At 40.7% G+C, this 22164-nt stretch overlaps 1 protein-coding gene across 1 annotated transcript in view; it reads left to right on the top strand.

Moving 5' to 3' along the window:
* LOC137653715 (tectonic-like complex member MKS1) overlaps positions 1–11732 on the top strand; it is a 109799-nt gene extending 98067 nt beyond the window's left edge. The window contains exon 15 of the mRNA XM_068387316.1: positions 11591–11732. The gene's annotated coding sequence lies outside the window, so the exon portion shown is untranslated. The remainder of the gene's footprint in view (positions 1–11590) is intronic.
* Positions 11733–22164: the final 10432 nt, after the last annotated feature.

Raw genomic sequence — 22164 nt, 5'->3', positions numbered from 1 at the left:
CAATTATAAGGGTATCTTAAATATGAACATAAATCCAATAAGGTAGGTATAATAATACCGTGAGTGATAATATATACAGATACTCAGGAGTTTAAAAATTTACAAATATAATAACAGTATTCAGGTGCGAGACCAACGAATACAATAGGGTATAAATGAGGCAGGTAGGAGGGAGAGATAAAGAGACAAGGCATTAACCTGTGAGTTACCTGGGAGTAACTACGCTCCCTGCGGCTACTGTAGAAAATTTTAGGGCTTCCAAATGTTTAAGGTAGTGTTTCTTGAACACTGACGGTGATTTCCACCCTGTATACCTGGAAAGGTCCGTAAAATTCATGTGGTGAAAAAAGTTCACCGAAGTAGCAACCGCTCTGATATCATGTGCAAGAGGAAAAGAGTCAGGGTTAGCTTGTTTAATAAAATTCAAAATTTGTTGCCTGATCCCTTTAATAGTAATGGTACCGCCTTGTTCTCTAACGAATAGAGGCCCCGAGGAGTTAGAGGAGGTCCGGGATAAATAAGACCTAAGAGTAGTAACAGGGCACAGAGACGGGTCTTGCGTGAGGGGAACAATTTTCCAGGAGGACCATCTGTTGAGGGTCTTCGTTCTTAGCCAAAAAGAATTTTTTAGGAGAAAGAAGGACCTCTCCCGAAGGCAGGAACTCAATATGACCCGGGTCTCTCGACAAGGCTGCCAGTTCAGAAATTCTTGCCCCGGAAGCCAAGCTCACCAGGAAGAGTGTTTTCCTGAGAAGGGGAATGTAATCACAAGAACTGTTAATGGTATCAGAAGCCAATTTGAGTACATCATTAAGGAACCAGGTCACCGGGGTAGGACGAGTAACCGGTTTCAGTCTGGCACAAGCTTTCGGAATTGAAGCTAACAAAGAGTCTGTTAAGTCTATGTTAAAACCCACTAGGAAGATCTTTTTCAGAGCAGATTTAATAGTGGTGATAGTATTGGCTGCCAGACCTGATTCTAATAAAGATCTAAAGAAAGTGACTGTAAGGTTCAAGTTCATACAGTTCACGTCTGAGTCTATCAAAAATGTTGCCAACTTTTTAACTGCAGAGTCATACTGGCGGATGGTGGAATCCCGTTTATCCGATTCTAGGAACAAGGTGTTTTGAGGATCAATATTGGCACCATGCATGGCCGCAAACTTCATAAAGTCCATAAAGTTAGGGCGCTCTGAATGTTTGAGAAAGCGTACACAACGCGTGTTTGTACTATCTGAGACAGAACCGGATTGGGTATCGGGTGAGGGTATAGTCTCAACTCTCGCAGGAGAGGATACCAGTTGCTCTTGGGCCAGTTGGGTGCGACCAAGGCTACTTGTCCCTTGAAGGATCTCAGCTTGTCTAGAACTTTCAGCAAAAGATTCACCGGGGGAAAGAGATAAATCTTTTCCCAGGTGTCCCAATTCTGTGCCATGGCGTCTGTGGCGTAAGCCTGAGGGTCTAGATTGGGAGCCACATATACTCTCAATTTGTGGTTGGACTCCGTGGCGAAGAGGTCCACTTGGAGACCGGGAACCTGAGAGAGAATCCACCGAAATGACTTTAGATCGAGTGACCATTCCGATTCTAGAGGGGAGGTCCGGGACAGGGCGTCTGCCACTACATTCCGGACTCCCGCCAGGTGGACAGCTGAAAGATGCCAACGGTTCAAGGCTGCTAGGGAGAATATGGCTACTAGAACATGGTTCAGAGGCCCTGACTTTGACCCGCCTCTGTTGAGGCAGCGGACCACCACTTCGCTGTCGAGGACCAGACGAAGGTGTTGTTTCTTGGGAAGAGCGAGACGTTTCAGGGTTAGAAGAACTGCCATGGCCTCCAGCACATTGATGTGAAATTGGCGGAACAAGGGAGACCAAAGACCTTGAACTTTCTTGAGCTGCGAATAGCCGCCCCAACCTGATAAGGATGCGTCCGTGTGAATGATTAATTTCGGAGGCGGAAATCGAAGGGGAACTGACTTTGACAGACTGTTTGCTCTTGTCCAAGGAAGAAGTCTTTCCCGTAGAATGGGAGGAAGGCGGACTTTCCTGTCCCGGAGCTTCCGGTTCGCCCTCGAACGCCAGACACGATTGATATCTTTCAATTTTGCCTTCAGAAGAAGATCCGTCACTGAGGCAAACTGAAGGGACCCCAGAATCCTCTCTTGGAGTCGTCTGGAACTTACTTTGTCTTTGAGAAAGCGTTTGGTGTTCCTTGCAATCTCTAACCTCTTGGGTTTGGGAAGACACAGAGTATGAGATATGAGATCCCATTGCAGGCCGAGCCATTGGAACTTCGATTTTGGAAGAAGACGGGACTTCTTGAAGTTGATCTGGAAGCCTAGAGATTGAAGATAATGGATGACTTTGTGAGTGGCTTTTAGGCAATTTTGGGAGGTGTCTGACCAAATGAGCCAGTCGTCCAGATAGGCTACTACTTGAATCCCTTGATTTCTGAGTTCCTGAATAGCGACTTCTGCTAACTTTGTGAAGATCCTTGGGGCGATGTTGAGCCCGAAAGGCATCACCTTGAAGGAGTAACTTTTGTCCCCTAAGCGAAAGCCTAGGTACGGACGGAAGTGTCTCGCTATCGGGACGTGATAATAGGCGTCTGTAAGATCGATAGAGGTGGTGACGGGCCCACGGGGAAGTAAGGTCCGCACCTGCGAGACGGTAAGCATTCGAAACTTGTCGCATTGAATGGACAAGTTGAGAAGGGATAGGTCTAGAATCACTCTTCTCTTGTCTGAATCCTTCTTCGGGACACTGAACAGCCGACCTTGAAACTTCAGGTGTTTCGTTTCTTGTATGGCGTTCTTTTGTAAAAGATCCTGGACAAATTCGACCAGGTCCGGAGTGGAATGTTGACGAAATTTGTTCGGAGGAGGAGGTCCTTGAATCCAACTCCACCCCAGTCCCTTGGAGATGATACTGAAAGCCCAGGGACTGAACCTCCATTTGTTGCGGAAGGCATAGAGCCTCCCCCCTACCTGCTGCACCTCAGTATTGGTTTGAGGAGTTGCCTCCACGTCCGCCTCGGAAGTTCTTTCCTCTGCGAAAGGCTCTTCCCCTGCCTTTGTTCTGGTTAGAACCACGGTGGTAGCCTCTACCTCTACCATAACTCTGGGAAGAGCTATGAGCCTCATACGACTGGTTAAAGGCAGGAGAAGTGGCGGAGGCACCGGAAAGCTGGCTCTTAGGGAGCAGAACGGTGACATAGTCGTCCGAAGGAGCCTGAGAGGTGGAAGGCTGTGCAGGGGCAACAGGAGATGGGGGAAGAGGCAGCCGGAAAATGGACGAACCACTCTGCTGTTGCCTGAACTGGGTGGAGGTATATGGACGGAGCTTCTTCCTACCCCGGGCTTGGTAATTTGCAGGGTCATATTTACGTTTAGGAGTCAAACCCCAACGGGCTTTAAGGCTCTGGTTGACTCTAGTGGCCTCCGCCAAGACTTCCTCTACAAGATCCTCAGGGAAGAGGTTTGAACCCCAACAGGAGGACCGGATAAGCTTATTAGGTTCATGCCTAATAGTCGCCTCTGCCAGGACATGTTTGCGACACCTGCGTTTAGCAGTAGCGAAGTCATACAGGTCATAGTATAATGACTGCAACGTAGCCTTGTTGAGAGACTTAAAAATACTCTCAGTATCGTAAGTCAAGGCTATCGACTCCGTGGACGTGGCCAAGTTCAGAGTACGGCCAACGCGTAGGCGGAAATCATACTCCTGTTTAATGAGGGATTCCGGGAGACGGGGAAGCCGCTCACTAAACATTACTGAAGCACAGTCTGCTGCTAGCTTGCCAGAGGTAAAAGTGGTATGGACGTTGTCCCAACACTCAATGCCTGAAGGAAGAAGGAGGGAGATTGGATCCACCTCTCGGATGGGAGGCAAGGGCTTCTCCTCCAGAGCATATTGGAAGGCAAGCTCTGCTACCTTATTGACACATGGAGTCACGGTGTTTTTGTCCATTAAGAACATTGTGAAGGAGCTCTTATAAGGCGTCAACATGGTGTTGGTGCAGCCGATGTCATTCAGGAATCTGGCCCACACAGATTGGGCTTGCTCTTTTGGGAAGATGACTGTCTCCTTGGGGACCTTGTCTAACCGAACCAAAGCTTCCTCGGTAAGCCTGGCATAACCATGAAATGGAAATGCCAGACCAGGAGGAAAGAATTCAAAGTCCTCTAGGGGACGAGTGCCAAGACCCTCCAAAGTTAACATTCCGTCTGAGAACGGGGAATGAAGAGCCATACGCCAAGGGTTATTTTTGGAAAACGGCGGGAGCTTAGAGGCATCCGGGATGAGAGAGCTTTGGACTCGCTCCGGAGCACCTTGCTCTAATGCCCCAAGTCTCTGACCGATGTTAGAGAACATCGTGTCCATCTTAGACTGCATCTCTGATACCAACTTAGCCTGCATCTCCGACACGATGCGAAGCATGGCTGATTCAGAAAGGCCCGGGCTAGCAGCAGGTGTGGCGGAATGAACTCCCGGGTCGCGAGACTTAGAGGAGGAGCCAGAAGCCTTAGATGACAGGTTTGTATTCTGTTTAGAACCATGAGAAGCCTTATGAGGCTTACGAGCTTTAGGTAAGGTTCTAGACTTATTCTTGGGGGGAACCGAGTGTGATCGTTGGGACGAATCACGGTCCCCAGAAATACCATGAAAGGAAGAGCGATCAGATGAAGAAGAAAGAGAGGGGCTGAGGATAGGAATCTCAGCGCCGGAAACACCTGCCTCACTTACCACCCTACCTGTATCTGGATCATCCAATAACATGGGTTCCACGTCAAGGTTCATGGAGGCAACATTGTCTTCTAGATCTCCGGGGGCGTCCGACGGATCCTGCTCTGGATCAATGAACCCCGCTATGGTGGCATCAATGTGGGCAATGATGGGAGCTGCAACATGCCTAGCCACAGCGGCTGAAGACTTGGCGTTGGGGTAAATCAAGGAACAGTAGTCCTCGGAGAGGACGTACGGCCGCTTGGACTTCACGTTCCGGGAAAAACCACCAACCCACACTTTCAGCGTGGCCCAAGCCGCAGACTTTTGCTCCGGGGATGCCTGAAATAATAGTGGGAATTAAAAAGGGAAGGCTCCCAGTGGTCCTTCAAGACCATAGATATCTTACTAAATAGTGTATGTATGCCAAAAAAGGTAAGATAAATAAGAAGGCAACATAGCCAACGGGACTCACCGAGTCAGATCCAAGGGTGGTAACGAGGTCAAAACAGACCACACAGTTATCCGGGTGCCATACCACGACATCCTCCAGCTGCACTCCGCAGAGGGCGTGAGACCGACAGACGGTATGGCCGCAGGGCTGATGTAGAACAGCTGCACAGGCCGTCGTCTGACAATGCACCATCTATAAAAAGAATAGTATATGAGAAACTGTAATTCTCTTAAGTAGGGGCGGGTCCGGAGGACCCGGGCCTAACATAAGCCTAACACAAGATTAGAGCTTAACTGTAATATTCTTAAGTAGGGGCGGGGCCTAAACATAAGTCTAACTTAAGACTAAAGTATAGCCATCCATTCCGGTCGAGCCGGGAGCATAAAAAAGGATGCAACAACAAGAAATTAAGACACATGGTGTCTGATTTCCCGGGGCGAGGCTAAGCCCCGGGCCGGGAAATAAAAGTATCCAAAACCAATTCGTATAGGAACTCCGGGATAGTGATCTGTCATATAATCATCATAGGAACTGTTATAAATTAATAGGGGGGCGGAACTGTAGATAAGAACCGCCAACCGAACCCAGAGGGTTTCATATAACATAAACCAGTGTGATAAGTGAATATAAAATAGGGTGCACCGGGATCCAACTCTGTTGACCGGTGGCCAACCAGACTAGACAGAGACGAACCCGCCGGGACACCCGGAGGACAAAGTCCATAAACACTGAACTACCCCCTCTAAAAGGAGGGAAGGCAACGGTCCCCTAGGGGAGGGGGGGAGAGAAGCCTAGCCGCCCACCTAGCGAGAGGGGGAGCATGGGGGAGGATCACGTGATACGGAGCAGCAGGGCTACCAACTGACGATCCCCAACCAGACAGATCAAACGGAGTAATAGCACAATATTCATTATAATAGTAATAGCGTTGATAATATAAAATAAACACATAAAAATTTTTGGGCAAGGCATGCAACATAATAATTAAATCACAAAAGAGACACCTGATGGCTTAAAAAATAACATTGCCGCCTAGCAACGAAGGTCGGCAGCCATAACGATACGTAAATGATATCGGCCCAAAAAGTGAACCACGAGGGTTCTAAACGCTAAATAATGAATATCCACAATAACAAATAAAATTTAATAATAAAAATAATACATATAGTTACACCGCGAGTGAAACTAAAAGCTCTCAAAACAGGAGTACCAACTGTAAGTGGGATCAAGCAAGATCGATATGAACGAAGAGAATAAACTCCTATACAGTAATTCAAATATTAAACGATCTAGGTTGCTCAAAACACAGCAAAACCAAGCTTGGTACTTAACTTAGACGGTGTCTCCAGGGAAACCGACGAAGAAGCCATAATCCAATGAAAATAAGTGGAAAAACGAGAGCACAACAAAAATGCGGGTTACAACACAAGACGTGCTAAAAGGAGTTGGGTTCTGAGCGGATGCAGTGTTAGTAGTACCGAGTGAGGTTGAACGGCTCTCCTCTATTGGGGTTTCTGTCGTGGATGAATCTAAATAGTGCGGGACCTCTGGATTATACGCCCAATTTTATACCGACACCAATAGGTGAGCGAGCTAGTTAACCTAGCACTCCTTTACATTTTTTCTCTGGTATATTTAGCAGTAAATTACCTAGGAATAAGTGCTAAATGGAGCTTATTCACTGGGCGGCACAGGTTCGAGCCCAGAAACTATTTCTTAAGATATTCTTCTAGAAGTGTATATGTAAACCATTACTATCCAAATGCTTTTTTGCTGGTTATTGTGCATTATACCAAGTCCTGAATTCCATATTTTATATCTCATTGGTGATGTCATTGGTGGTGGTTACCCAGCAGGTAAAGTTACCCAACTTGAGGATGTCGTCTTTCATATTCTGTAGCTTGCTGTTGTGGCACAGTTTTGAAGTGTATTAAAAATTTCAAAATGACCCATTGATATTCATCAAAAATATTTTTACTGATGACAAGAATTTCAATAGGTGGGACTATGATGATGCCATCAGAACCTCAAAGGGTTAATTTTGACCATTTAGGAAACTCAGGAAGAAAATTGAAAAGTAATTATGGTCGGAGGAGACAGGAAGATAGTTATTAACAAAAGGCTGCACTGAGATCAGTCAAAAATATGTTCTTGATTAATCTTGACAATTTAAAGAGAGATAAATTGGACAGTTGAAAAAGCCAGAAAGGTCTAAAAAAATTAATTAGTGCATTTGGAGAATAAATCAGATTCCGAACACAGGGGATTAGGGAAAATGAGTAAATGATGCTTAATCTACTGAGAAAAAAAAAATAGACTGTGCTGCCAAATGGTATTAGGACGGCTATCTGTGTATGGTTGTATCAGTATATGTAGTGGCCATTTCATCGAGATACTTAGAAGTATACAGCAAACATTTTAGCTAACAACATGCAAAATCAATGGTACAGTATATACAAGATATATGTAATGTTATAAATGGCAAAAATGAAAAGAATGATTGAAGCATGAAACTGATGTAAAACTTTTAACATGGTAAACAATAGTTGCCTGTTGGGTGGACAGTAAGGCCCTGTGGCCCACCCAACAGGTAGAGCAAACCTCACTTTGGCTTCGGCCAACGGACAGTACAGACATAATTTTCGGCATCCTCGTCAGGTTGTTTTAATCTTTTGCTTTTTTTTTCAGATTGAATAAATGCTCTTGTAGACAGGCATGTTCAAGGGATATTAACAGAAGCAGCCAAGGATTTGCAATGTTTCCTGATATCTGTAATTGTGTGATAGTTTTCTGGGCTACCTGCCATTATCCAACATACTTGTGCCTGCCAAGCAGCATGTCTTGCTGTTCTATCCCTCATGTGTATGGCCTTACAATGACAATGTGAATTTAAGGAAGTTGGTTGCCTTTAAACATTGATGGTACTCCATCGGAGGAAGAGCTCTGCTGTCACCAAGTGTGAAGAGGAAGAGTGATGCCTTTCTTCTTTCTTTCAGTATCTGCCAATTCCGGATGGTGCTAAGTACGTATTACATAGATGTGCTGTTATGTTCTCTTTTCCTGTTAGTGTCATCATCAGCCTGCATGACTCCAGAGGGGATGAACTTTAAGCCTTTGCTGTTACTTTGAAGAGAACTCTACCCCAAGACAGTGAAAGACCATGGTAGAGAGGCTATGGCACTGTCCAAGACCAGAGAACAATGGTTTGATTTTGGAGTGTCCTCTTAGAAGAGTTGCTTACCATAACTAAAGAGTCTCTTCTAACCTTTACCAAGAGGAAGGTAGCCACTGAACAATTACATTACAATAGTTAACCCCTTCACCGAGGAAAAACTAAGGTTAATATGTATAAGGAAGGATCATAAAATAAGTGACTGATTGAAATGCTGAATAAATACAAATGGAACTTCCTTCCTTAAATGTATACTGTAGTTGGTAATACTGTACTACACTAAAGACAAAACTTGAAAAGAGACACAACTTTGTTTTCAAAAGTGACCACAGATTTTACTGAGTGTTAATATTGAGGGGAATGTTAACGGGAAAGAGACGATCAGTACTCACAACTCTCATACAAGCCAATTGTACGCACTACCAGTTGGAATAGAAGGGTACTGCCCTTTTTCCCCACTCACTCTCTCTCTCTCTCTCTCTCTCTCTCTCTCTCTCTCTCTCTCTCTCTCTCTCTCTCTCTCTCTCTCTCTCTCTCTCTCTCTCTCTCACACACAGTTCCTTGGGAGCAGCAAAGCTGCACCAAAACCCGATCCTCCTAACAAGAAGGTGTCCAGTACAAGCTATAGATCATGCTCCTGCTACCAGTGCTAGGTCTCATGTGAGATCAAGGACAGAGCTACAATCCATTAGAAGGAACAGGTTATAAGGTACTATCTATGAGCAGCCCAAGCTTGATGAAGTTAACTGACAGTTTCATAATACCTACATGATTACCGAATGAAACAATCACTACGAGCATGATCACCACACACACTACTGCCCGACCTGCATTAGGTGTTGTTCTTGAGGATTGTTTGCTGAATTTATTCCCACAACGTAAAGAATGTTGTCACACACAATCCCCACTTTCATATCAAATTCAATGCCAGAAGATGCTGCTACCTCTAGCGTAGAATTGTCGTTAAGTGCATACATGCACCAAGAATAACACCACACTTCTTGGAATTACATCATCAGACACCTCGCATCTGTTCTTCAGTAACTTTCAGGTCACAGAACTTCTGGTAGTTTCTTTGTTTCTGCTTTTCCAGTGCACAGTACCAGTGGAAGAGGAACCAATGATCATTCTCATTTTTTTGTACAGGCTACAATATCTGACCTACCTTTCATGAGTGCCGGGGTTACCTTGCACTCTTTCCCTAGGCGTTTCTCTTTCATAGGAATGTTCCGTTTGCGTTCTCTCCCAGCAAGACAGGTCTCCTCGTGCTTGTTGTTCATGATCGTCGCTTCCCACGGGATCAGCCGCAAGGTAGCGGTAACAGCAAACTGGAATCATGATAAGGAACCACATGATCGGTATCAGCGAGAGGGAATCGTACGCTGGGAACAACACAATCAGAACTTACGCTCATTCTTCAAGTGATCATTATTTTCGAGTCAGCAGGTAACTTGTACATCTATCATGTGTTACCTGTTCCTCCCCAGCACTACCAGCTTAGTCCTGTGACCCCAAAGAAGGAAGAAGAGGTCACCAAAGGACAGGATGATTGATAGGTCCGAGTCTTGTAAGACTTCAACCTATTCCTCTGCATGGTTTCATGGGAGGAACAGTGCTATACCAAAACCCAACCCCAGAAAGGGTTTTTCGTATGATGTTCAAGAACTCAGACTCTTGCTATCAGTGCTTGGTCTTGTATGAGATTTTCCCAGATGCCAAGATTTTCCAACTCTTGACATGTATTACGGATTAAAACGGGTAATTTCTCAGGTCAGACTTCGGCTCTCTTACAAGCACTGAGAGGAAGGAGAGTCATGACTCCCTAATGCACCAAGCTGTGACTTACAGGGCCTTGGGCCCTTCCCAGTCAATCACTCCAATGGCTTTTTCAAGTCCACCCGCTAAGTCAGCACTTAAGAAGCCAATGATGACAGACCTACAGCAACACAGAGAAGGCAGTTCGTGTACCGGCGTTACGGCCGGAACCGCTACCAAGGGGACACCTCCACACCACAAGTTTACGCCACAAACTCCTCCATGGAGGGGGTACCCACAAAGCGCAATCGCGACCACAAGGAAAATAATAGGGGATCCGCCACAGGGACCTCACCCGACGGAACAATAGGCTCAACAATCGGTTGAGGCCCGGCAACAGACTCACCTACATCCCCGCCATGGACGGGGACTGGGGATGGCCTTGGGGACTTCACCTGTACCGGAGTCGTCCTGGCCGAGGACAACTCTACCGACACTTCCTTCGACTTGGCTGGGCATTGTGGGGGGTGGGATTTGAATCCCTTTGGTCGGAGCAGAGTGGTTTTACCAGTCCTCCTAAGAAAGTAGTTCGAGGTAAGTATTTCGTCGGAATAATCACAAATTTATAAAGTAATTTGTATTTTTCCTAACTATACAAACTTGAGACCTTCAAGTCGCATTGCATGCCTCAACCTAAGTTAAGGGTTAAAATGAAGTTTGCTTGACCCTACAGGCAACTATTGTTTACCTTATTACTGTAGTCATATTCTTATTAAAGGTCTCAGGACTGTACACAGAAATTAGAAATAATTCATGAAGTATACTAAAAATTTTATTTTTAAAAATTCAACCAATATGATCAGAAACAAGACGAAAAACACTTGACCAGTGAGAATTTGGTAGTCCTTAGCCCATGAGGCCTCCCCATACAGGTTAGCACCTGTAGGTTGATGGTCCCTTACAGTGGACAATGCAAACACTGTACTGTGCAGTGCTGTTGTACAGTACAGTACTAGAGATGTTTTTACCTGTATGTACCTTTAGTCTCCAAGTTTGTTGCATTCCATCTCTTACTTTTCATTTGCTCCCTCTGGTCTTTTTTATTTATCAAAGTTCTTTTCAAATATCTTATTCTAATATTCACTTCTCAATAATGATTTAACACTCAAGACTAGAATTTGAATTCATTCATCCGATTACAATTATTTTCAATAATACAAGGACTCCCCCTCTTATTATGCGTTGAAAATGGAATTTGGGAATTGGTCTTGACCTATAAACCAGACAAAATAATAGCATTTGTAAAGCAGTGGCTTGAGTTATGAAAACTGTAGTTTAAAAATATGGTATTCATACATTTTTTATAAGAAGTGTCACCTAGTCATTTATCCGAGTGTTATGTTTGGTGTACTGTACAATCATTTATATTTTAAATCTCCTTAATAAAAATAAGAAAATTATTAAAAATTTCTTTTACTTCAGGGTACTACTGTAGTTCATTTGCTAGGACAATTCCTGAGAATGTGATCCAATTATGTCAAGAAATTGCCTTTTATTTTGTTTTCTGATGCGGTAAGAAGGACATGGCATTTATGTGATTGATGTCCCCTGGTCATTCTCAGGTAAGATTGTTGTTTATCCTTAAATTACAGGCACATACTGGACTAGAATTAAGGAAGCATTTTGGTTCCATTAATCTCCTTAGATTTTATATGAAAACTGCTAATTTTATTGGTAAGGTTAAGGTTAAGGTGTCTGGTTTCAGTTCCAGTTCCAGTTCCATCAAAAGATATGCTAACCAGAATGTCAGCCGAATCTTTGCGACTACACAAGCGTCACAATAAAAGTGGTGAGCATTGGGATATACAGTGGTCGATCAATTGCAAGGGCAATGTAGATACCTTAAGAGAGGACAAGCGCAAGGGCAAGGTGAGGCGATAGCTTGGGGGTAAGAAGCACCTGTACCACGAGGGCGAGATTTGGTAATCCCTCGGAGGAGAATCCCATCAGGAGGGCAGAGAGCATCTGTAGTGCGAGGGCAATACTTGTTTATAGCGAGTTCTACTAGAACGAGGAGAGTGCCCCAACTGTGATTGAGAGTTGAGGTAGCAATGGCAAGGCGGCAACAAATCCTTCAATGGAGCAGGGAAGTCCTTAAGGGTGACCTGGATTACCATTCTGTGTGGTGAAGGCAAGGAGGCATCTAAAGAGCGTAACTCCGTCCTCTTTGACACCCATAACAGGCTGTGAGAAGGAAGTTTTCCTTTCATAATATGCAAGAGGAGGCACTAGCAGGCAAGATCCGGTGACCTGAAGGTACGGCGATCAAAAGGCGAGCAGGTGAAAGAGCGATCAACAAGATTCTTGCAGATTCAAGGCAAAGGCCGCTCATGAATGGCAGGGACAAGGGACAGTGTCATTGCCCTATCAAGCAGGACAATGCCCTAGAGACTGACTATATATACATATGATCAGCACCCAACCCCCCTCTCCATCCAAATTAGGACCAAGGAGGGCCAGGCAATGGCTGCTCATGACTCAGCAGATAGACCTATAGGCTGCCCTAAACCCCCCATCCTTAGCTAACAAGGATGGTGAGGTTCCAGCGACCAAAGAAACTATCGAGTTTGAGCGGGACTCGAACCCCCGTGTCACGTTCACAAGTTAGGGATGTTACCACATCGGCCACCACAACCCTGTAAAAGAATAGATCGTTTGCTAGAAACTGATCTCAAATCTGCCTCTGAGGAAGAGATATCACGCCAAGACAGCCTTACGAGAAGTCAAAGAATAGCCGATACGGGAGAGCAGGGGCTGACTGATGAGAACGTGACTCAGGCGGGTGAAGACCGGCGGAGGAGCCGGCAGGCGCAAGCACAGCCAGTAAAAGAAATGATGGCATCAATTCTGTGTTCTGACAATTATTTCTCTTTAAAAATTTCTCCTCCAATACCCAGTGAAGGTCAGGGCAGTCAAAGGGTGTCTCTGTAAATCAAGAGAAAAAGACAAATTTGTAGATAATTTGTATTTTTCCCTAATAAAAACCTTTTATTATTTTATATATGGACATATTGTAGTAATTTGCGGACTGTGGCCAGAGGTAGCACCCAAACTGCCTTGTGTCCGAATGCCGACCACACTCCGTTCACTACACAAAAAGGTAAAATGGTAGAATACCCAAAAATCTGGGCGACAGGTCAAGAGAACTGGGCAAGGCGACCTAGCTGGGACTGTAATTGCTTAGTATTATTCAGAGATAAGCCAATTTCAGGTTATTTAAGTACTAAACATTATTGGGGAAACAAAAAATAAAGGGAAAAAAAATTTCTTATCAAAGACAAAATTAGTGGCTGAGAAGGGGACATTTACAGGGGAAGGAAACGCTTCCAGTTTATAAGATAAAGGGAAAATAAGTTTATTTCATTCTTGAGAAAAAAAAATAATAGACTTATTAGTAGCAAATTCAATAAGTAAAAAAAAAAAAAAAGACATAAGGTCGAAAAAACTTTTTTTGTCAAATTTTAATAAGCAATAATGTAAAGATCAAAGGGATTTTAAAACAAGGTTGTGCATTGAACCTGACTTTACATTCTCACCTCTACATCAGAAAGACAACAAAAAAGCCTTACAGTCCTCGGTGATACACAGTTTGTCAGGTTTATTCTACATCCATGAAAATGGATATGAATTGAGACCACTAATAATAGTATTTTTTGAGGCCCCTTCTCTTGATTGCAAAGTCACACACTATGTCATTTCTTTAACATAAAAGATGCTATTCACAATTTATGCGGCAAAAATAGAATCTCCAAGCAAACCTGCTTTTAACGGTCTTCACCAGGCTGACTAGCAACATAAACAGGTGCAAGATTATGCAGTATTATTCCTATTCTTGTACCTCTACTTTTCTCCCTACCGGAGGTAGAGTCTTCCTGCCATTACCTGTTAAAAGAAATAAGAGATTAAGGTATTGGGGGGGGGCGCCACTTGAAGGCTATAAAACGGATTTTGACGTAGGAAAAATCTATCTTTGGGTGAGATAGCCATGTCGTCCTGATGGAAGTTCCTTTTGGCAGCTTCCTACTGTATAATATTTCTGAGAGTGATATTACAAGAGAATTACCGTGAGGTATCACGGGGTTCTAACCCCCGGAACGACTATCCTAAGACATCGTGTATAATCAGGGACGTATCAGTAGATATCTACATCCCAAACAGACTTACCCAGTCTGGGAATCTGAGGAGGATAGGTGAGGAGCTGTTACATATCCTCTCCCTTCATAGTACTGTTCGTCTCCGATAAACTCATTCCAGTTTTCGCAGCTTACATACGCATTTCTGTTTTGTCAAGAGCGCTTTTCTCTGCTTTTTGGAGTATTTACTCGCATGATGGCTTTCCTTTCGCCGTCAAAGTTGAGTACTCAATTCTTTTACAGTTCGAGTTAGCTGTAATTGCTTTAGATCCCCTCAGGGAGTGGTTTAAGGTAGCCATTTAGACTTTATGGTGCGAGGTGACAACCCTACCCAGGTAGGGAGTGGATAGTGGTACCAGCCACCTGTATATATACTCACGTAGTTGTGAAACTAGTCGCTTTTTCTCTTTGGCTTTGAGAGAGAGGCTGTCTCCTCTCTATCCTCCTCATCAGGTTGCCAAAGACGTTGATGAACATTGTTGTTCACGCTGATTTTCTCTTTCGGTGTAATTGTGCTTTTTCATTAACAATCCCATGCGATCATGCCCTGGTTGCGAGGGTCACCCTAGAAGGCTTCGTGTTGTTGGTGGAGTTGTGACGAGTGTAGGGAGTGGTCTGCCTCCCAGTGAAAGAAGTTTGGGTGACACAGGAACAGAACGGTTAGGTGCGGTCACACTCACAGTCACTCACTCACTCTCTTTCAGAGTCTAACTCGGAGGCGAAGCAATCGCGTTTCCTCCTCTTCTTTCCGCTTTCCTACACCTCTTTCCTTAGCTCTTCCTCCGTGGAACATCCAAGTAGGAGCACAGTCCCTTTAACTCTTGGACGACCTCACGAGTGTCTGCCTCTGTAAATTGAGAGAAAAGTAAAGATTAGTGCAACTACTCTGAGAGGGAGGCAACACCGCTTCGCCAGGGGAAACAAGGGAGCCTCCTTACCCCAGTGAGCCGACCATCGCTCTTAACTGACTACCCTCCCTCAAGAGGAAGATGGCATAGAAGAATCGTTGCTGGGAAAGAAGTAGGAGGTCTGGACTTCTAATCTTCCAGGAAGACCCCGAAGGAGAAGAATCCTTTTTAGCATTCTTTTTTCCTTCTGCCAAACAATGCCCCCTTGGAGGATGGCCGTTCCCTGCATTACTCACAAGGTGGGACTAAGTTCATATGCCCCATGCACAACCTGTGAGGATCTACTTCTATATTGCTCATATACGTCCCACAGGTCTTAGGTGGGAGCCCTGGATACATCCACATTATCACAAGATAAACAGCAAATACACAGCTGGAAGAAAAAAAAAAAAAAAAATTATTGGAAAGCAAAACTGCCAAATTCATAGCCAGAGGAACAAGTGCTCTCTGATATGGCTGAAATTCAATAGAGGTTAGAAAGAGCTGAAAGGGTGGCAGTGGGTAACTCCCCTGCAAGTTGGTTAACACTTAAAATTTTAAGAGCCGTATTTTAGCCTTCGCTGTTATTCTACTCCTTATAAGTAAAGAACAAATGGTTTGCCTTCACATAGGAACATATTATTTCTTTGATGTTATTATTAAATTCTGTTCTAACATTTTACAGGAAAGTTCCTGGAGACCACACCGCACATTAAACCCAAGAAGAAAATGAAAACACTGGAATACAATGAAACCTATTATGCATCTTCCTTTTTATATTTACAGTCGACAATAAATTACATAAAATATACAAAGAGGACACCACATAATATTACTTTACAGTCTAATGAGCTGAGCCTATGGCTTTTTTTCCTTTTCTGGAACACAATTGTGGCTAAAGTATTAAGTACATCATAATTAAAAAGACTATGACATCCTATATGCATCACCTACATATTCACATTTTATTAACAAAATAAACAAAATTAACACTTGAAATATAAACACTAACATACAATGCTTTGATGGGGGAAAGCTAGTAACTGCAATAAGAATATGCATACACAGTATTTCATTCACTATTTTAGCAAATAGCCAGTCTAATGTTAGAGGAACGGAAACAGTTTCTTATCATGTTTACCCATATCTCAAAATTTTAATTAGAAAATTAATTATATATCGAACAACTTGATTCAGGCAATGCATTAGTAACCCTAAAAACTTTAAAACCTAATCAACTGTTACTAGACCATATAAATTTGTTTTACCATCCTTATCCAAACCACAGAAAAGACTCCTCTACATTTTCAATCATTGCTTATTCAAAATTATTGTTTAAATATAATTATGTGGCCCAAAAGAAAGGTAATTGCTAATACAGTACTTCATACCTGAAATCTAATTGTGCTGCTTTTGGGAGGGTAAATTTTTCCAATAGAAATATGGGTCATATTTAATTTGATGCAATTATATATTACAAGAGCAAAACTTCAAATGACTGACGTGCAGTGGTCAAACCATTTTGTTCCATACCATTAACAATTGACAAATATTTCAAGGAAGTTATGAGGTAATTTTCTTTTGAACTCCTATATAACCCTATGTATTACTTAATTGCAGCCAAAGAAATTGTAATCAAATACTTGCCTTAGTTTGGGAACTAATGAAAAATGCACTACCTCGAGATATTCTGTAAAATTATTTGCATAATACAGTACAACAGTGAACAAAACTCAGTCCTAACCATCAAGTTCAACAATATTCATGTATAGATATCAAATATAATGGCTCATTTAATAAAAATAAAGGCAAACACTGAATTGTGCAAATTAACTATAAATTACTGTAATTAGACTTTTACATAACATTTATTCTTAAAATGAAAATTTTGATGTGAGCTTATGATATTTGTGCTGATATAAAGATACTACAAATAATTTATAGGAGTACAGGAGTAAACTTCATGGCACATGAATGAGAGAAAAATGGGCGTATGAGTGATGATAAATAAATAAAGTTTGGCACCGAGATTTCTTTGTTAAACTCCTATACGAAGTGTAGTTATCTCTATCCTATCTTAATTCTTAATTATACAGTACAGGATTTGTTAACACACAAACACGTAGCTATTTATGAAATAAAAAAATAACCAAGACAATACTCCTTCAAACTACTGACTATAATCAACACTGAGTGAAATGACTTGGTGCATTGTGCTGTCCAAAACAAAAATTAGTACAAATGTAATGTTTGCTCATCCCCCAGTTTTGCTTTTTCATAGATCACGGGCCTAGTTACCGGTACGAATGGGATGGGTTTTGGTATTCTTTGTTTTAAATATATAGTTTTTGCCAAGACCAAAAACATTATAATTGATAAATCAAAAATTGACTTCTATAAAGGGGAAAGCATAATGTAACAAGCTATATGATACTAATGCACACTAAAAATTTATTAGATTAGATTTAGTAAATCCACATTGCAGCGTAACTATTATAATTGTGAATCTTCCATTCTCCTACTTTCTGCAAAACTCAGGGATGTGCGAGCATGTTCTGAATTGCATGAATTTACCTTAAAAGGCAATAAATTTTTGAGGAGGAGGAATGTAAGAACACAGGCAACAATAAAAGCCACAACATAGCAGGTGATAAATTACAATAATTAATGTTATAGATCAAGTAAAACAATGCCAACAAGAGAGATCTACTGAGAAAGGACAGGAGTGAGGAAGGAAATTGACATTATTAACAATTACAGGGCCCAAAGTCTACTGCACAACAAATTAATTGCAAATTCTGCATATAAAAATATAACCTCAAGTTCACCATATTGTAAAATATTGGCATACATAGTCTACTAAACATGTCAGGTTGATTGAAGAAAGATAAACAGTTCATTTTGGCAACTTTTATAGATAAAAGCAAAAATAATAATTGACTTGACTGACAACCAATTGAATCGACTTAAAGCTTACAAAATGCTTCTCCTAGATAATTTAAAACTTTGGAAAGTAAATGCTCCCAATTATGTCTTATGATATATATTTTATAATATAAAGTAGCTATTATATACTTGTGTAAACCTCTTCAACTAAGAGGTCTACTGCTCAACTCAGATGGAAAAAACTATGCTTTATAAAATATCATTTGTAAGCCGTCATTGCAGACTCTTGCTTTTAAAAGATTTAAAACTACATACTGTACTTGTGATTCCTGGCATATACTTAAAATTCACCAGAAAAATTAAACAATGATGAACCAAGACTAAAATCTACGAAGAGAAAAAGACATTACTTCATCAAATTTTGAAGAATTATTCCAACTAAAGTTCCAATGAAAGTCATATGACATTAATGAAGATAAAAATTTTCCTTCAATTACACCCAAACATTTCTAAATCTTATACAAAGATTTTTAAACATTAAAATAAAAATGCTATCCTGAGTGATATATTTACAATGCAATCTGCACTGATGGATGTATATCATCAAACAATCAAAACAAAAGCTAGTGAATTTAAACCCAATTCCAATTAATATAGTTACTGAATATAACAAGTCCCCAAGAGCAAACACTTCCAGATTTTAATTCATTTAGAGTTAGCATCTACAGGACTATTTTAACCAAAGTTAACGTACAAGGAAAACTATTCACTTAAAAATTTTCTAGAATCCAACATAAGGATCATTGCCTGGTTCAATAGTTTGCTGCTTGTTACATTCTTTATTGTAAACCGGCACAGTTTACATGCCATGCCATTGTGTGTACTTGCAACTGAATTTATTGATAAAATCCTGCCAATATATTCTAAAATAAAAGTATCCACCCATAAAAACCAGAGACGTGTAGACAAAATTACTTCAAAACTAAATTGCCCTGATATTAGAATAAAATATAATTTAGTTAACAGAAATCTGGTTTCCTAAAAAATCCAAGTTCACTTTGTCATGATCAGCTTAGCATACGCTTGTACCAGTATTCTATCAAAATCTTGAATATAACTTCACACTCATTTTAAGTCTATGCTTCAAATACTGGCCTTGAAAACTAATATTGTAACACAAATACTGTGCTCTCAAAAGATCAAAAGAAAGAGTATACAAGTATAATGCATTTAGGCATGATAGCATTTGCAGAATATGACAAGCAACAAGTGTTTATTTTCAAAACACCTGTGATTTGATTGGCTCAAGTCACTAAATTCAAAATCTACTAAACTTTGAGAAATCATTACAAGTTAGATGTACAGAAGCTATAAACTTTCTATAAATTCAAGTTTTCAAGCTGAAAAATAGCTATGAAACAGCAGTTCTTCTGTTAAACATTTAACACCTTCAAATGTTGATAAATCGGAAACAATAATAATAAAGCGCCAGGTGACATTGGGTTATGTCCCACGTGTCTTCCTTTTGTACCATAATGTTTTACTATATACCTAAGTTATGACATGGAACACTGCAAAATTGGCATCAGAACTACAAGAACACACAGACAATACATCAGAAAACTTTGAACAACAAAATCCAACTGCTCATGTCCTCACAAATGATCTAAAGATGAATCTAGATATGACCCCTAAATTTTGCTATAAAGATTTTTGCATGTTCTTTGGTTAATGATGCTTGAGATTGCTGTGTCCCACGACTTATGTGAGATCAGCACTCACCTGAAAGATGACTAACACACAACATCAAATGGAGTTCTCATATATTCAATCCTCCACAATCTGTAAATTACTGATTAGTCTTCTTTTTCATTTAATAGTTAGCCATGGTATGCCACAGTCGACTAGTATCGAAATCATCACATTATAATAAGTTCAGTCCAAGGGTAAATGACCATCTGCATTCTCCCTCATGATACACATCCTACATCTCAAGCAAACAGCCAAAGCCCTGTGTTCCATTCTTAATGCTTTTCAAACCTTTCCCGGATATTCAACTTCCGAGTTCAATTGCCCCTACAAGATCAATACACAATCATTACAATACACTACATGTTCATACAAGAAAATATAATCCTACTGTTACTTTTCAAGTAATGTTCCATTTTCTTAATTTAACACATATCACACAAGTTTCACTAACACCAAAGTTTTATGGTGTAAAGAACAAAGTCAGACTTTGTCTTCCAATGACTGCTACAGTTCCTTTGCAAGGAATATTAGTTTCTACAACGGCAGATGCAATCAAAACAACACTACTCTGCTACGTCGTATACTATACAAAGTACTTTCATTGAAACATCAAAATATTTAATAAAATACTTCAAAATTTACAGTACTACAATTTGTTACTGTACATTGATGCAAAAATGGTAAAACCATACATAAGTATGGTATTCATATACAATCATAAAAAAAAGATAATATTCATTTAGTATGAATGCATATTGTTTATAGATAAGTAAAATATTTTCTCATACAGTTTCTGACAATAGGTAGTACTGTACCTCTTTCTTATGCAGTAGGACAACTAGTCACTCAAAATTTTCTCTCTGAAGGTGGCTGATGCACTTTCTAGAGTCAACAAGATTAAAACCATCCTTTCACTGACACCGTTCATTTACAGATGTCCACACCCAGGCTGCTGTCATTCCACCTAATTCTGTGGCACCATACTGGCCCAACACTAAACTAGTTATCACAGCCATGATTGCTATTTCTAGAGATTAATAGTGACTGGACAGTGGCCCTTTTAGACGTCTACTTTTAAAATACTGAAAATTAAGTCCATTACCCTTTTTCATCCCTTGTGATTTAAAATAAATCCCTGAAACACATTTCACCCGGAAGATTTTTAACAATTTGGTATAAAAAATTATATAATGTTGCATTTCCTGGAAAATAGAAATAACTTTAAAAAACTTGACTTTTTTCATACAAGGTTACTCGACATACAAATGCAATAATAATAATTAGGGAATGAACGTCACTTTCTAAGTCTAAGCTCAGATGGATTGGTGCTCCTCCACATGTGGTATTCTTTGTAACTAGCTGGACAACAATCATGCTACAGGTCAGGGACTCAGCATAGACCCCTTCATAGCACAATCTTCCTGTTATCTCTACATAATGAGAAGCAACTTTTAAAACCAAACTAAAGCAATGTGAAATTAAAATGAAAAAAATGCTCTTACCAAGCAACATAAAGATGCTACCAAAATACTATTCAAGTTTTCAATATTGAAGAACACTATTTTTCTGGTTATATTCTACATAGTACATCAAAAATACCCAAGTAACAAGTACAAAAGAGAAGTGAAGGATATAATCCCCAAAACTTTATACCCACTAAAACGTGAAGCAATCTAGTCATGCCATGAATAATGCAAAGTCAAACTTCCTTATACAGTAGTGTCAGATCTTGCTTTTCCTTTAAAATTTATTTCTTGAATTACTGGGTTATTCAACCTATGGATGAATCTTCAAAATTCAGATATTTACAACATCTATGCGCAACACTTCAAGTATGTACAAAAGTTACAAAAAACACGACAAGTGAAAAATCAAAATGAAATTCAGCACCAAGAAATGTGAAATACACAATCTCTTAAATCAAAACGTAATTACTGAAAGTGTTCCAGTGACAATACGAAAGTACTGTATAAATAACCAATTTACATGTCCATATCAATAAAGGAGGCCACTGTTGAATTCTAGAACATAACACCCTAGCCTCTATGTTTTTTTTTATTTTTCTTTAACAAGGAGTTTCACGCTCTGAGATCTTTTGGTAGAAATCTTAAAATATTTATGCTGGATAATATTACCAAAGTTAAAACATACCACCCCTAATAAAAAAAAAATGGATGACTGTTTGGTTTTGCCTATTATTTGATTAAATATAAAGTCAGTTTATGTATTTTATTACTAGTAATTTGGCTAACTTTTTAGCAATAAATCTTAACAAAATATAGCAACTCCTACTTTTCATTTAGTCATATCACCAAATCATAAAGCAATACTGATACAA

The sequence above is a fragment of the Palaemon carinicauda genome, chromosome 14 (genome assembly GCF_036898095.1).
Source record: "Palaemon carinicauda isolate YSFRI2023 chromosome 14, ASM3689809v2, whole genome shotgun sequence".
Taxonomy (NCBI): domain Eukaryota; kingdom Metazoa; phylum Arthropoda; class Malacostraca; order Decapoda; family Palaemonidae; genus Palaemon; species Palaemon carinicauda.
Note: the sequence above shows the minus strand (reverse complement) of the source record. Positions and strands in the feature narration are given on the sequence as shown.